Source organism: Passer domesticus, chromosome 8 (assembly GCF_036417665.1).
Source record: "Passer domesticus isolate bPasDom1 chromosome 8, bPasDom1.hap1, whole genome shotgun sequence".
In the NCBI taxonomy this organism is placed as follows: domain Eukaryota; kingdom Metazoa; phylum Chordata; class Aves; order Passeriformes; family Passeridae; genus Passer; species Passer domesticus.
Window position 1 is genome coordinate 44,885,203 of NC_087481.1, and position 15,337 is coordinate 44,900,539.

A 15,337-nucleotide genomic window follows, 5' to 3' on the forward strand; every position below is an offset into this window, starting at 1 on the left:
GGTTTGGAGGGACACTGATGCCTCGGGAGGGTGCTGCTCCTGAGGGGTGTGCTGGTGGTTACACCGTGTTGTCCCAGTGAGGGCTCAGCACCCAGGGGAATGCACCCTGTTCCTGTGTGAGCCGAGCATGCAGCGAGGTGGGAAACGGGCTGTGACTTGCAGCAGACCCGAGACTGACAGTGTTAAGGGTGTCCTTGTAACACGTGGGGATATGGGATGAGGTGCTGGCAGTCTGGGCTGGGTCTGGCACCGCAGAGTTGAGCTGTGCCTGCACAGTGTCAGGTGGAGAGGTGCTGAGAGCTCCTCAGCCTCCTCCCTGGGTGTGGATCACGGGCTTTGGAGCAGGGTTCCTTACACACTCACCCAGGTTCTCATCAAAGGAGGGTGAAAGAGGGTGTCCCTAAGGGGGTCACAGTCACATTCTTTCCAGAGGCCTCCATGGGGCACAGAGAGCTCCACAACCCTGCTCAAGCACTGCCTTTCTGTAGGTGTCTGGAGAAGGAGGGGGAAGATCCTGCCCTTCATGCCTGCTGCCCCCTCTTCACATTGCTCTGTGTGTCCCCATCCCTGCCTGTCCCTCTGCCCCTGCAGAAACAACTCCAGGGACTGTCTCTGGCTGTGCAAGCCCCAGCTCCACAGATCTCTCTGCTCCTCCTCCCTCTGTGCAGCAGCAGGCTGCTTGGGGAGGGCTGCTGGGGTTTTGATAAATATTCTCTGTTCCATATTGGGTTTCCCTTGCCTGGGGCTGTTTTGCTCAGGCAATGGTGCTTTCAGCAGTGCCAGCATTGTTCAAACAAAGTGTTTACAGGCTCTCAGCTATGTCAGGCACCACATACATTGGGAAGGGTGCTGTGAGGAGCAGAGGGTGCGTGCCAGACTGGGGCTGGGTGCTCTCCATCACTCAGAGAAGCAGCTTATACCCTGTGGATTGGGGTGGTGGTTGCCAGGACACAAGCTTTCTGCTTGCAGCATCTTGTATCTCCATTGATCAGCTGTGACATGAGGATGCCAGGTCCCTGCCGAGGCAAGGCAGGAATGGATGAAATAACTAAATGTGCTGAGATATTCCCAGGACAGGAATGGCCATGCTGGGGCCAGGCAGCCCTGTCTGTGCAGTCAGGCTGTGGCTGAGCCAATTTCTTCCAGCAGTGCCAGGGAGTCAGTCCCAGAGCCCAGCCTGAGGCGTGTAATGAAGGGTTAAAATGCTGTGTGGGTTGCCAGTATGCGATGTGTGAAGTGGTGGACAGGTGCCAAAGATGGGCCTAGGTAATGGCAGCTGATAGCACAGGCGTTCAATTAATTATCAAATGGCATTTGTTGAGCTCAGCTGTGCCATATCATGGCGCCAGCAAGGGCCCATCCTCCTCCAGCCACCCATTGCATAACAGAAACACGGGCAGGGAATGATTTCACAAATACTGCTGTTTCCTTCTTAATCTTCTCTAGATTTTAATACCAGGCTCTTTCAACAAGCAAACCCCAAGAATTTGTTGTGGAGATGCAGAAGAGCAGCATGTGTGTCTCCTACACATGCAGTGTGCCCCTACACAGCTGCCAGGCTCGCATGGAGCCAGGACTGTGCCACGGTGCACAGGGGGCTGTACACACCACTGAGGGTTTGAGAGGGCTATGCAAGATGCTCCTTGCAGCCATCTCATGTTCAGGTGCATTTCAGCCTTGTCCTGTTGTTTTACTGCTTACTGCAATGTGGTGGCTACTTCAAACCTTTTCCCTCCCACCCTGTCTTGAAGTTGTTTTCTGGCCATTTCTGCCATGGCAAACTGCCTGGATTCCAGCACCTGGAGCTTTTCTTGTTCAATCCAGGGCTGTGTGCATGGGCTCAGATTTTGCAGCTCCTCAGCTATAGCTGGTGCCATGTCTCGGGGAGCTTTGATGCGTGCTTGGAGCACAGGGTCCCTGTGATGAGCGGTGGGACTGGGACAGGGGACACACTGAGCCACCCTCCAGCCTCCTCTGCAGCAGGTTCCCCCACACACATTAATGAGGGTAGGGGTGCAGCGTTGGGGTCTGCCCAGAGAGCACATCCTGGCAGATCCACAAGTTCTGCATTTGTACAACACAGCCCTATGTGCCAGAGGACCTGCTGCTCCCTCCCCTTGAGGCTGCTGGTTGCTGAGGTGCTGTTTTGGGAGGATGGCAGGGCAGGGGGTGCCCTGGGTGGCTTGTCTAGACACACATGCTGGCTTAGCAGGAGGTGGGATCTGGACCAGTGGGATCTGGCCAGCCAGTGTGGGAGGTCATAAGGACACTCTTAAATTGCTGCAAACCCGGGTCAGGCTACAGGGATATGAGTCAGTGGGGAACAGGTTTAAGCTAAATTGAAATCAGCTCTCCTTGAATGAAACTGGAGCCTCCCCACTGGGCTTTGCACTTGTTTAACTGCTGAAATGGATCTGGGGTGGCCCCACTGCTCAGGACCCCTTCCCTGCCCAGAAACAGGCCAGGACCTGTGCTGGTCTAGGAAAAGAAGGCTCTTACCAGCACCATTTTCCTGCAAACCCTGATCTCCAGATCACTTCCAGCAAACAGCTTCCCCTTCACCCGCAGACTGCAGCCACCCGTGGCATGCTTGTCAAGTTCTGGAGTCCTTGCTAGGTTCTCATGTCCTCACACCATTGTACTGGGAGGTCTTCAATTAGCAAAAACTGCCTGAATGAGTCAGGCTGAGATCTGTTTAGTTGGGAAATGAGGCTGTCTGGTGGCAGCTGAAGCAGAATGCAAGGGGTGGATTGCAGGAGCTGCTGAGGGCTGCTTAGATGGGCCCTTGGGTGCTGGCTGGGTGCTCCAGCCTTTTCTAGAGATGGTCTTGATGGATCTTTTTCAGCACATCTGTTCACAGAAGATGAAGGCAAGTCTGTTGAATCAGGGGTATGTAATACCCATAGAGCAGTTTCCCACTGTAACTTTTCTGCTGAACCTGATGAAAATTTTTCAGGAGCACAAGAGGAGTCCCTGAGGTTCAGGTTGGGATGGAGAGCTCTTTGTGCACCTCCTGAGTGTCAGAGCCTCATCCACGTTGTGGTACTTTGTGGTCTCCCAGCCCAGCCTGAGCTACAGTTGGTTACACGGAACTTGGCTGTACAGAGCATTTGTGCAGCGGGATAATGGAAAGGGTTGAAGTTAAACCTGATCCGTCAGGGCTTAAGTAAGCTGGGGAATGGCAGGAAAGGGCCAACGGGAAGCAAACCTCAAATGAGGGCATGGGGGAGGTGAGATGCCTGGAGAGGAATGTTTTCCCCTTGGAATTTGGAAATATTGAGCTGACGCCTGCCCAGAGCCCATTTCAGTCTGAGATGGTGGGGGTGGTCCTTGGCAGTGGGGCCAGGAGGCAGGGGACTCCCTGCATGGCCTCCTTTATTGATGTCCCCTGCAAGGAGTGGGTAACTCATTAAGCAGTCCTGGTGGCTGGAAATGGTGCTGATCTGAGGTTTCGCTGGAGAGCGCCTGACCTCAGTGACCCATTCTCAAACTGGGTTTAATTAAACTGTCAGCACTGGACGGAAGAACAAAGCTTTGTGGGCTCAGGGGGGAAGGCCAGGGTCCCCCAGCAGCTCACTGGGGAAGAACACTTCTCCTGCGAAGTGGAGGGCTGATAAAAAGATGGATCTTTCCTTCCAGTGAGGATTACCCAGGAAAGAAGGTGACCTCTTCTATTGCAGTGCCCGGTGTTGGTCCCCAGTGTGCCACAGCCGTACACATCTTGGCTCAGCAGTGGTGCACACCAGTACAGCCCTGATCTGATGCACGCCAGGAGCCAAGGGGATGCTGGATGATCTTTCACTATCTCTCCCAAGCTGGCAGGAGTTGGGGTTTTTTTCCCAACAGCCCCCAACAGAAAAAGCAAGCAGAGTTTCTCTCTGCTTCCTTGTGAGGGGAAGGATGAGACAGGAGTTTTGTAGTGCTCTCCCTTCTCTACTCAGCTCCCCTTAAAACCTCCTCCTGAAGCTGTTTCTAAGTCCCTTGGGGATTCTGGATGGGGGATGCAAGGAGGAAAGAGGAGTCTGGAATGGCTGTAGCAGCAGGGTGAGGACAGAGATGCTGCGGGCACATCATCAGGGAGGCAAAGACGTGGGCTGTTGAAATGTGCTAAAGGCAGCCAGGATGGCTATAAATAAATAGTTTTCTCCAAGAGAAGCCGAGCTGATGCGAGGGAGGAGAGGAGCAGTGGGTGCTTGTTGGTGAGGAGCTCTGGGGAGTAGCTCCTGCAGGGAGTCACAATCCCAGATGGATGCATCCGCACGGGAGTGGCTGCCCAGTGGTTTCCCTCAACAAAAGCTGCAGTAGCTGCTCCTTGCTCAGGCAGAATAGGAGCTGAGAGAGAGTGAGCAGAGAGTAGGGGGAAAAATGTCTTGTCTCCAGAAGGAGGGAGATTTAGGACACGGGCCGCAGACTGTCAGTTTGTGTCGGACCCATGCCAGCAAAAATGGTGAAGGAGATGGTGCCACGTCTTAGCTGGCAGGCAAGCCCAGGGGGAAGGGCTGCCGTGCTGCTCTCACTCTGTAAGGGCAGGGGCTCCCTAGAAACAGCATTAACATCTCAATCAGGGCTGGTGACTTTCTGAGCCAGGGACATGTGAAATGTTGTAGGAGCTGGGGGGATTGTCACGCTCCCGTGAGACTCCTCCTGTGGCCAGAGCCTGCAGAGGAATAGTGATGCTCCATGGCTGCCTCTGTCTGGGAGCTGACAGAGGAACCAGGGCTGGTCCAGACCCACCGTGGACCCAGGGGTATTTAAAGGGAGTTCTGAGCTGAGTGGCAGAGAGCACCACAGCTGGGTGTGCTGCCTGGTTAGGAGGGATGATATTATGGAAAGCCCTGGGGCAGGTTCCTCGAACCACCCCTGCATTTGGCTAAACCCAGCCCTAATTGCCTTTAGAAAAGCAGGCAGAGAAAAATGGAGGGCTGCTAAATAACTTGAGAAAATGCAAATGACATCCTTCAAGAAGGAGAGGATCACAACCACGCCAGAGGAAGCTGTGAGCTGAGTAGTAGCAAAACAGGGTGACAAGTGAAAAAGGAGCTGTCAGAGAAAGGAATAACAAAACAGGCCCCGCTCAGATGGGGCTGGCTGTGCGTGGGAGGTGTTGCTTGCGAGACTGTACTAGTGACCATTCCTCTTGGGGCTGCACCAGGAAAGCCCCCAGATAGGGAAGGCAGAGATGGAGGAAAAAACGTGTTCTTGTGATGGCTGGATAAAGGAGCGGTCCCGTGCCCCCACAGTGGGCAGTCATGCTGGTGCCAGGTGGGAGGTGTGGCTGCCAGGTGGGGACACTCTCTGGGGAGTGCATGTGCCACAGATTTGCTCCCTCCCAGTGGGGGAGGCTTGCCTGAGCCCCCTTTTCAATTTAGTGGGGGATATTTGGTGCCCGCCTGCTGGTTGGCTCCCTGGAAATGCTGTCACTGTGGTGGGCTGGCTCTGGCTGTGCCCTGGCTCTCCTGTGCCAGACACCCACCCCCACCTCCCACAGTCACTCCTGTTGTGGCTTTGCTTGAGGTTCACTCCCTGCAGCAAGGTTTTGTGCTGGTTCTGGAGCTCGGCAAGTGCCCAGGAGCCTGCAGCCGCTGTGTGGGAAGGGGCTTGTGGGCACAGCCTTGTGTTTTCATCTTTCCCAGCTGGAGCAGGGTTGCTTTGGCTCCTTGGGCACGTGCCCCTTTGCTCTTTGCACACATGTACATGTGCTGATGCTCTGTGCAGAGGTCTGCGGTCCAAGAGCAAAGTGCCAGAGAGCAGCTTTCCTGGAGCAAACCTCCCTGCTTCCCCTTCCCCAGCATTCCTCATTTTGTCCCAGCTCCCCCTCTAGCAGCATCCCCCTCCCCTTGCCGGGTGAGGGCCAAGTGTCCCCGCTGTCACCATGCCCACGTTCTGGACTCCGGGTGCCGTACCCCACCGCGCTCCCCAACAAAGCTCCTTCTGTTGGGGACAGAGCAGGGCTGGGGGGGCCGGGCTGGGATGTGTCCCCCCGAATACCAATGAGGAGGGGCAGCGTGTTTACCCCTGTAGCTGGGGGAGGGGGGAGCTGTGGGGTCTGTGTGCTGTGAGACACCCCCCCACACCAGCTGGGGGGAAGGGGAAGGGAGGCCTCTCTGCAGCCCCCGGGAACAAAGAGTCAGTGTGGCTCGTGACAGCTCTAAGGAAACGCAGGGAAACAAATGTGCCACTAATAGGTGGGGAGGTTACCTAGGGAAGGATGCTGCCAGGCGGGCGGGCAGCCAGCCCCCTCCCCGGCGGGCTGCCAGGCGCTGAGGGGCTGCTCCTGGCACCCCAGCCTTGGCAGGGCTCAGGGGGCTGCAGAAGGGCCAAGCTGAGGCAGGCTGATATGTCCTTGTGCTTCTGGCCCGTGGGGACAGCATCCTTACAGATACATCTGGGGCTTTGTGTGGGTGCTGGGAAGGAGCACCCTTGTGCAGGGAGCTGCTCACTGCCTGCTGCTCTTCTTCCTCCATCATTAATGTGCCACAGATTCAGCTTTTTTGGGGGGGAGGGCAGTGAGACTCCGTGGGGGATCCTGAGTGCAGACAACCTGAAAGCCTCACAAATTAAACACATTCTTAAGATCTCTTCATATTTGAGCACTTCCATAAGCTTTTTGGGACTTGACCTGCAGTCTCCAGAGGCACAGGGAGTACTGGGGTGAGGGTAGCAACCACGGCCCAACCTGCAGACGAGCAGCCTCCCTCCTTGCTTCCCACCAGCCTGGGCCCATCCCACTGGGGTGGTGCTGCAAGCCCTGCACGGGGACGCCCTGGCTCTGTTCTGTGCCATTATCCTGCCTGTGAGCCAGGGCTGCCAGGAGCGGGCATTGCCAGACGGCTGCTTGGAGATAATCTGCCCCATTCCCTCCGTGCACCCCGTTGTGCTCCTGACTCACGGCCGGCTCCAGTTTTCTGGCTGTTGAGACGCTTCCAAGGTTTCCTTGGCAATGCACGGGGTCAAGCCCTGCTCCCGGGGCTCTCTCCTTGAGCCACTGGTTCTGCTGGGCTCACTCTCTGTCTTGCTTTGGGTGCAGGCTTGGATTTGGGTTTTGTAATGTTACTAAAGTGAAAGTCTGTAATGAGGTGCAGCTTTCAGCCCCCTGCCCCTTTCAGGAAAGTCCTCTCCCCCACATGGCATCATGCAGAGCATCCCTGTCCAGCTTCCCAGTGGTGCACTGGCAAATGGGAATTTGCAACCCATGGGAAAAAGCAATGAAAAATTGCTTGCAAAGTCTTCCTAAAGCTGAGCAGCGGTGCTAATTACACAGCTATTAAAACACAGGAATTATTTATTCCCTGCCTGCGTCACAGCTCATTGCCTGCATTGTCCCACATTCAGCCTTTAGCCACCTTTGGTCCCCTGAAAGAGTTAAAAGAGCACCTGGAGGAGCTGATGCCTTTGTCCATCCATTTTGAGCACAGCATAAAGGCATTTCCTTCCTCCTGTTTTCACAGCTCAAATAGTAGAAGAGTTCAAAGTGATATTAAAGAATCGTGAGCAGAATTAGCCTCTGGTAATTTGAGTTCCAGAATGTGGAAGAAAAAAGTCCTATGCAGTGATTTGAGGCTAAGTTATAACTTGGTACCACTGCATGTGCATCCCACAGACGTGTGAATGTGCAGAGCCAGGTAATTAACCTGTGTTTGCTGGCTGATCTTCCCGCGGGTGGGTGCTGGAGCCCCTCCTCTCTCATGCTGGGACTGCAATGAAAACAAGCTGTCAGCAGTTTCCAGCACTGCTTCCAACAGGGTGCCTGTGCCGTGCTCTTTCTCTTCTGCTCCCAAGGGACCTGTGGTGCTTTTGGCATTGCTGCTGCACCACACGGCCTGCAGCCCCCACACCAGAGCTGGGCCTGGTGGGCTCCAAATTCTCACCCAAGCGGGCTGCCTGGAGCCCTGGGATGCTTTATCCAGTGCTGTAGGCAGGTGAAGTTCCCCACGCTGAATGCTGTAAGGGCCAAAGAGATGAGTGTAAGTGGGAAAAAGATGCCTCTTTGCACAGCTGGGGGCTTTCCTGGTGCAGCAGGGCTCCTAGGCATTGCCAGGGAGAAGGTGTGCCCTGCCTGCAGGGATGAGCTGAGGGTGTCCTGATTTGGTGAGCCCATTTCCCTGTGTGCCAATTGACATCCACATGTGAGGGAACCCTGCTGGCAGTGTGTTTGGGGAGGTGGGGATCCACTTTCCAGATTCTCATCTGTGTTAAATTAATTATCATCTCAGGCTTATCCTCACTTAACCAGCAAGACGCAGACTTCTGTGGCTGGGGCTCCCACTGCCCTGCAGAGCCAAGCAGAGTGTGGATTAGGGGTCTTACAGCTGCCTTCCACAGCCCTTCCATGGTTGTTGCACCTCCCTTTGCCCACAGAGGCTTTTGTCCTCATTTGTGTCTGTATTTCCCTTCAGGATAGGAAAAGCTGGATTAATTTTTACTGCTCCCAAGGGAGCTGTTGGTAACTGAAGACATCCCGCTGTCTTTTTTTCTCTAAACTGGGAGGCAGGAAATGGCAGGGATGGTTTAGCATGGTTTCTTCACCCCTCCTTCTCCCTGTCTGGTCCTTGCTGCCTCTCCAGTGAGGGATGGCATTTGAGGCAGAGCTGCTTGAAGAGAAATAAAGTGGCACAGGCTTTCTGCAGGCCCTGGGGTGGAGGAGAGGTGTTTCCCTGGGAGGTGCAGCCAGAAAGAGCTTGACCATCCACTTGAGTATTTGGGAAATGGTAATTTTGGCATCCTAAGGAGAAAGGAGGAAGAGGCGTTAGCTATGTTGCATGGACAGAGTACTAAGTATGGAAAGCATAGGAATTGCTCTCAAAAAGTGTCTCCCATCCAGGAGCTGGGAAGTTCTCCACCCCCAGACCCCTTCCATGGCAGAACTGGGAAAGGGACCTGGGAATTCTGACCCTATGTCTCCCCACACCTTCCCATCCCTGGATGACACCCTAAGGGAATTTTGTCCACCTAGGAGCCACATAGATGGGTGGGTGCTTCATCCCCTCCACCCCATCTAGGATGCTTTTTCCCAGGCTGGTCACTCTATGACAGAGACTTGCAGTGGCAACAGGGGCCTGGAGATGAGGGTTGAAATTGACCTCACCGTGGCACACTTTTGGGATATTTGCCTGTGGTCTGGTGATTCTTCTTGCCATGGACCAGCACATGTCCAGCAAAACATGCAGCAGTGTGCTGGTCCGAGGCAAGAGTAATGTAAAATGGGTGTGGGATGGGGGGTAGGTATTCAACCCCAGGGATACTCCATTAATTACCAATCATAGGGATAAAGTCAGGGCCACGTTGTAGGAATGGGGAGCTGTGCTTGTGGGGTAAACAGGAGCAAGGAAGTGAGGAGCAAGCAAGGGGCTGGCTGCATTCCCAGGACTCGGCGGTGTTTCCAGCTCTCGCTGTCTGACCGGAGGCATTTCCACCTCCCGGTGTTGTCGTCCTGCTCCAGCTCACTTGTTCTCCTCCCCACGGGCTCAGCATGTTGCTCATTCCTGCATCCTACGATTTCACAGCATCCCCGCAGCCGGGTGCTAATGAGATTAGACCCAAGCTTTAAGATGTCTCTCTCTATCCTTTGCCATCCAATTACACAGCCCGCATGGTATCTGATTGCCTGTGAGAGAGGAGGACTGGGGCTGGCTGGGATGGGAGGATGCAGCTGGTCTTTCTGGGTATCAGCCCCGCCGTGCTGAGTGGTTTTCTTTTGGTTTTCTTTCTTTCTTTCTCTTTTTTTTTTTTTTTTTTTCCATTCTCCCCTTGGCTTTGAGCTGCTTCGTTTGGCTTTTTCATCGCTTCTCGATGTGGCGGCTGGGCAGAATTTGTTTAAATTAACTGCTTGAATGGCAGCGTTTGTGTGTGTTGGTGGGGGGGAGCTCAGACAGCACCAGAATGGATGAGGGGGATTAAAGGTGCCTAATGGGTTCCAGATGGGCATCCTGGACTGGGAAACACCCCCGCAAACCCAGCCCCAGCCAGGGGCCGCTGGTAAGGAGCTTGGGGCTGGGAGCTGGGATGCTACAGCAGGCAGCTGCCTGGTTCTCCTGTGGCAGGGCAGCTGCTCCCAGGATGTGCCCGTGGCACTGGGGTGCCCTGAGGCTCCCCAGGGGCTGTGGCTGCCCAGCCCTGCTGGGGTGAGCAGGCAGATGCACCACAGGAAGCACCTTCCCTGGCTGCCTGGAGCATGGGGTGCAGTAGGCTCTACTCCCTGCTGCAAGGCTCTGGCAATGTGGGGCTGGGGACAACCACTCGTGTGTGATTCCAGCTTTCAGAGGGGCCTCAGTCAATCATTAGCTGACACTGCAAATGCAGCCCACTGGGGCAGCACCACTGGTGCGTCAGTTTCTGCTCTGCAGTCTTGGTTGCAACGAGGAATGATAATATTTAGTCTTTGTTGCCCTCCCCCTGGGCTCTAGAGTAGCTTGGGGTGGGCGCTCACTCAGTTCGACATCCCCACCACTGCAAATGTCAGCGTATTTTTTCATATTTACAGATGGAAAACTGAGTCACAGAGACAGGAACTAAATTGCTTGTGTGGCCCTGCCAGCTGCATTTCCCAGATCTGTAGGGGTTAGAGACGTGGTGACAGCCCTGCCTGTCTTTCCAAGGGCTGTGCCTCCCACCAAGGGCCAGATTTCTCGTCCAGAGCTGCTACATCATGCCAGGGCTGTGTGTTTGCAGCCTGTCTGCTCAGCCTGTGGCAGAGCCTTGATTGGAAGCATGTCAGTCCCAAATGAGATGAAGAGTGTGGAAGTGAAGGGCTGCTGGGGTTTGGTGTCACTGGCAGGGACCTCAAGGTCATTGCTTTTGAGTTTTATTAATGGCTGAGAGCAGGAGGAGGATATAAGCTGTGAGACAGTCATCTTCTGGGAATACCACCTGTGCTGTAGGTCAGCACATCATTTTGTGGGAGATTTTAACTTTTTACAGGGGGAGTTAGGGGGGGAGCTTTTCTGTAGGGCTACAGAAGCAGGCAGGTTTAAAGGAAGTGAGCATCACACGGAGCCTTTTGCTGTTGGAAGCTGGCAAAGCCCTGGTCCTAGTGGGAATGAGCCCACTCACCCTGAAATAGTTTTTTCTGAAGGCAGTGGTTTGCTCTGGTGTGTCCAGCTGCATCTAAGCAGATGGCTGAGCCAGGGAATGAAACAAGGAGGGTCTCAGGAGGGAGACCCACAGCCCCACTCCCCATCCAGGAGGAAGGTGGCACTTCCCAACTACCCCATGTGTCCCTGTGACACCCTGGCTGTGTGTCACAGGGACACATGGGGTAGTTGGGAAGTGCTGGCTGACCTCGATCACCTGCTGACCCTCGACCAACGCTCTGTTGGCCAGCTCATTCTTGGCCCCACAGCCCCCACCCGGCTCTTGTTTCCTTCCACAAATATTGAGAAAATAAACAGCACAGCCAAAAGGGGACATCCCTGCATCCCTCCACACACAGCTGCCTCCCCAGGGAGCCACACAGGTGGTGACCCTGCATTCCTCAGTCTGAGGGTTAACTGAGAGAAAGCAAATATTGGCTTCTCCTGGGGCTGCTCCAGCCTGTGCCTGCTCCAGCCTGTGCCTGTGGCCAGGGCTGCCTCTTGCCTAAGGAAAGGGACTTGGGGTGCAGGCAGGTCCCCATCTCTGGCAAGGATGGTTGCACAGACATGGCTCTTCATCCACGTAGCTCAAATTCCCCATTGTGGCCTTGAGCCTGCTCCTTAGGACAGGATCTTCCTATCCCCCATCCTCCCTGACTCTCTTCATCCTGGTCTTGTCTCTTAGCAACTCCCCTGCCCAGGACCTGGGCTGTGTGGGGAGGGATGTGACACTTTCTATGCATCAGTCACTTTGTCACCTCCAGAGTGAGTGTGAGGTCGTTAACCCCGGAGCACAGTGAGTGAGGATAGAGCATCCCTGCCATGCCTCCCCCCGGTGGCAGCCGCTGCTCTGCCTCCAGCTTGACACCGATCCCGCTACAATAACGATACGGGTGGCAATCAGGGAGGAATTAAAGGATAATTAATGCCAATCCACATGGAAAATTGCTCTCGTCAAACAAACCTGATATCATTTTTTTGATGAGCTGACAAATTGGGTTGATAAGTAGCGACTGTGCTGACATGATATACCGAGACTTCTGCAAGTCATTTTGCTCTTGCCTGGAGGATATTGCCATGAAAACATTAATATTCTGCAAAAGTCTGTGTAGCATTTCTGACAGCGTTTTTTACTGGTAGAAATCCCTGGGGGCATTGCAGTGGTCACCTCTCTGGCAGGGTGCAGTGGGGGTCTGATGGTGGTGAACTGATGTTCAGCATCTCTGCCAAGCTGCGGTGGTCCTGGAATCTTTGGTGGCACTGCTGACTTCTTCCAATCAGCCCCCAATATCCTGGCCTCTTGTTGCCTCCTCTTTCTGCCTTGCACCAGCTGAGGATGAGCTGAGTGGTGTGGTTGATGCAGCTTGGGAAGAAGCCACCTGCACAGTGAGAGAGCTGAGCCTGGGAGGGCACGTGAGCCAGCAGTGAGAGGAGCAGGGCTGGTGCTGCGGGCGGGATGCCGGTCTAGCGGGGATGCTCCGCCTGAAACACCTGCACTGGGAAACATCCTCATGCAAGGTCACGCAGCTGGGGGAAAAAAAAATGTAGGTCACAGCTACAAGACGGGGAGCAGTGTCTGGGGATGTGGTTACACTGAAAAGGACTTAGCAGCCGTCGTGTAAGCCTGCCCTGGATGTGGGCTTCCAGCCTGGGCAGTGATGGATGCGCGGAGTAGCTCTGGGTGCTGGGGAGTTGCCAGTTTGGGGGGCAGGAGGGAGGCCTCTGCTCAGCATAGTTTATGCTTCAGGGCCCACAGTTTAGAGAGATGTTGGGAAATTAGAAAGTGCTCAGAGAGGAAGTGCAGGATAATTGGAGGTCTGGAAAATCTGCCTTGCAGTGAAAAGAATTAAAAAGCTCAGTCTATTTAGTATATGCAAGAGAAGAGAGAGAATTTCTCTCTAGGAGAGAAATTTATCTCCATCTCTGCATACCTGCATGGGGGAAAGCCCGATTATAGGGACACCATTAATTTAAAAAAAAAGAAAAAAGAAAAAAAGCATAAAATCATTCAGTAGCTGCGGGCTGAAACTAGACAAATTCACACTAGAATTAAATTTGTCTTTTTCATGACAGAGAGCAATTAACCACTGAACACTCAGCTGGGAAGAGGTGACTTGAATGTCCTTTGAAGTTGCAAAGGAGACTGTACTTCTTTTCCCAGTGGTGGAAACTAGAAGTGTCAGTTGGAGCAGAAATCCCTGGGTGGGCTCTGGGTCTGAGCTGAGTGCTCAAAATGTCCCAGTGATGAAGTGTCCCCTTCTGGATGATGGATGATACTCCCTCTCTGGGTGCTGGGGACATAAGTCCAGTGCCTCCAACACAGGCCAGGTCCTTAATTGCTCTCACAGCCCCCAAGCATCCCTGCTCTGCAGGAGTGGAGCAAAGCCAGCTGCAGAGGCTCTTCTCTGTCTGGGATGATGTGAGTTGATGTCTGAACAGGCACGTCTGCAGGTGGGGATGGGGCTGCTGAAGGGTTCCAGGCTGGTCCTGCTGCTGCCAGCCAGGCTGGGGAGATCCACTGGCGCCGCTCTTCCCACGCTCTCCCCAGGGGATGCTCAGCCGTGGCCTTCCCGACCTCTGCACTGCAGTCCTGTCTGAGCATCTTAGGCAGAAATATATTTTATTAGCACTGGAAAAGGGAAAGACAGCTTTGCTTTAATTTTATGAGCTCTAGAATACCTTGCCTGGAGGAGGTGCTGGCTGAACTTTCCAGGGGCTTTGGCTTGGAGTTCATAGGGCAAATGGCAGTGGTGGCTGAAGTTGTTCTCTTTTCCCTACACTTCTCCCTCATCCATCACAAGTGTTCCTCCTGTGTCCCCACTTCCACAGAGCCAGACAGGACCTGTTCCTCTCCTGTTCCTATCCATTAGCAGAGAGATGCCAGCAGTGACTGTGACAGCAAGGCCAAAACAGAATGCTCCTGAATTATCCCAGAGTGGGGTTTTCCTGTCTGTCAGTGCCCAAAATTGTGCCTGGAACAGTAAGAATGTGAAACTGGGCTGTGATGAGGACATGGCTTTGGGGAAGTTACACTGTATATTTGGGGACACTTATAGAGTGAGGGAATGCTGTGGGGAGCTGTTGGTGCCCCCATGAGCAGGGCGCTTGCACCCTGCCAACCCCTGATCCCCCGGTTGTAGGACTGTCTTTACATCCTCTGGGAATCTTTGTGCTCCTGTCCTTGCTGCCTGCCACTGCAGGGCCTGGGTTTTGTGCTTTTGCTTCTTTTTCTTCCCTTTATTTTCCAGCCTCTTTCACAAAGACACCTATTCTCCCCTCACCGTGCCCTGGGGATTTACACAGAAAGCTCACCCTCAACATGGCAAAAGAAAGGCCCGGGTGGCCCGGGAGAGGAAGCTCACACAAAATGTGGTGTGTGGCTCTTTGTGTCCCCTTTGTAATTCCTCTGCACAATGAACTGCCCTGGCCACCCACCAGCCCCGAGCTACCCCAGGTGCCTCATCCCTCACGCCTCTCCATGTGGCAGCGGGCAGAGATGGGGATGCTCCTCGACAAGCGGCCGAGAGCACAGCCTTTGTGCTCGGAAAAGGGGAAATTTGGGCAGGATGGAGATGGCCATGTTCCTGCAGCAGCAAAAAGCACCTTGCATCCCCGCTAGCCCGCAGGCAGAGCGCTGGGGGTCCCTCGGCAGAGCCCTTCCATCAGCCCCGCTCTGACGGCTTTTAACATGCTAATGACCCTCTCAAGGGCAGGAGCAGCTCTGTGTAAAACCCATGTTCAGCCCTCGGTCATGGACATTTGCTCGGAGACACAGTGTTAAATATTTATCCTCCCCGCCTCCCCCCAGCTCCGCAGGCATTAACAATAGCGATTGCAACCCGCCCCTTCCCCCTCGCCGGGAACATGTGGCTCCCGGACCATGACAGCGAACGTTATCGTTTGTACCTGTGAATTATTGATAAGGTGTAAGATAGTTCTTGCGGTGAAAAAATAATGAGAGGGAGAGGCTGCAGCCTGGCAGGGCGGGCGCTGCCTCAAACCCTCTCCTCGAGGGGCAGGGTGGGAGGTGCGCCCCGGTTCCTGCTGGGCCCATCCACCAGCTGACCGTGCCGGCCCTCAGCAGCGTGTGGCCAGCGCCCGGCTGCCCTTGTGCCTGCTGGCTCCTCCCGGCACGGCTCTGCCTGGCGCCTGGCCTCTCCTGCCGTCGGCCCCTTCCCCGGGGGAGGTGGGCAGCTGCCCTCCCTCCCGGCCCCACGCTGCCTGCACCCCCGCGAGCCAGGCCCGCTCGCTCAGGCAGCTGCTGCGGG

At 54.6% G+C, this 15,337-nt stretch overlaps 1 protein-coding gene and 1 long non-coding RNA gene across 4 annotated transcripts in view; one reads left to right on the forward strand and one right to left on the reverse strand.

Moving 5' to 3' along the window:
• The window catches only part of SLIT1 (slit guidance ligand 1), a 61,086-nt gene that overhangs the window by 13,351 nt on the left and 32,398 nt on the right, over positions 1-15,337 (forward strand). The gene's annotated exons all lie outside the window — the stretch shown is intronic.
• Positions 6,200-15,199, reverse strand: LOC135306697 (uncharacterized). 2 transcript variants are annotated; one of them, XR_010367475.1, is made up of 4 exons: positions 14,976-15,199; positions 13,749-14,041; positions 12,034-13,671; positions 6,201-8,722 (listed from the first exon to the last, which is right to left on the reverse strand). It is a non-coding gene; the product is annotated as an uncharacterized LOC135306697 (long non-coding RNA). The 2 variants fall into 2 exon arrangements; XR_010367474.1 differs by having other exon boundaries at positions 6,200-8,722; positions 12,034-14,041.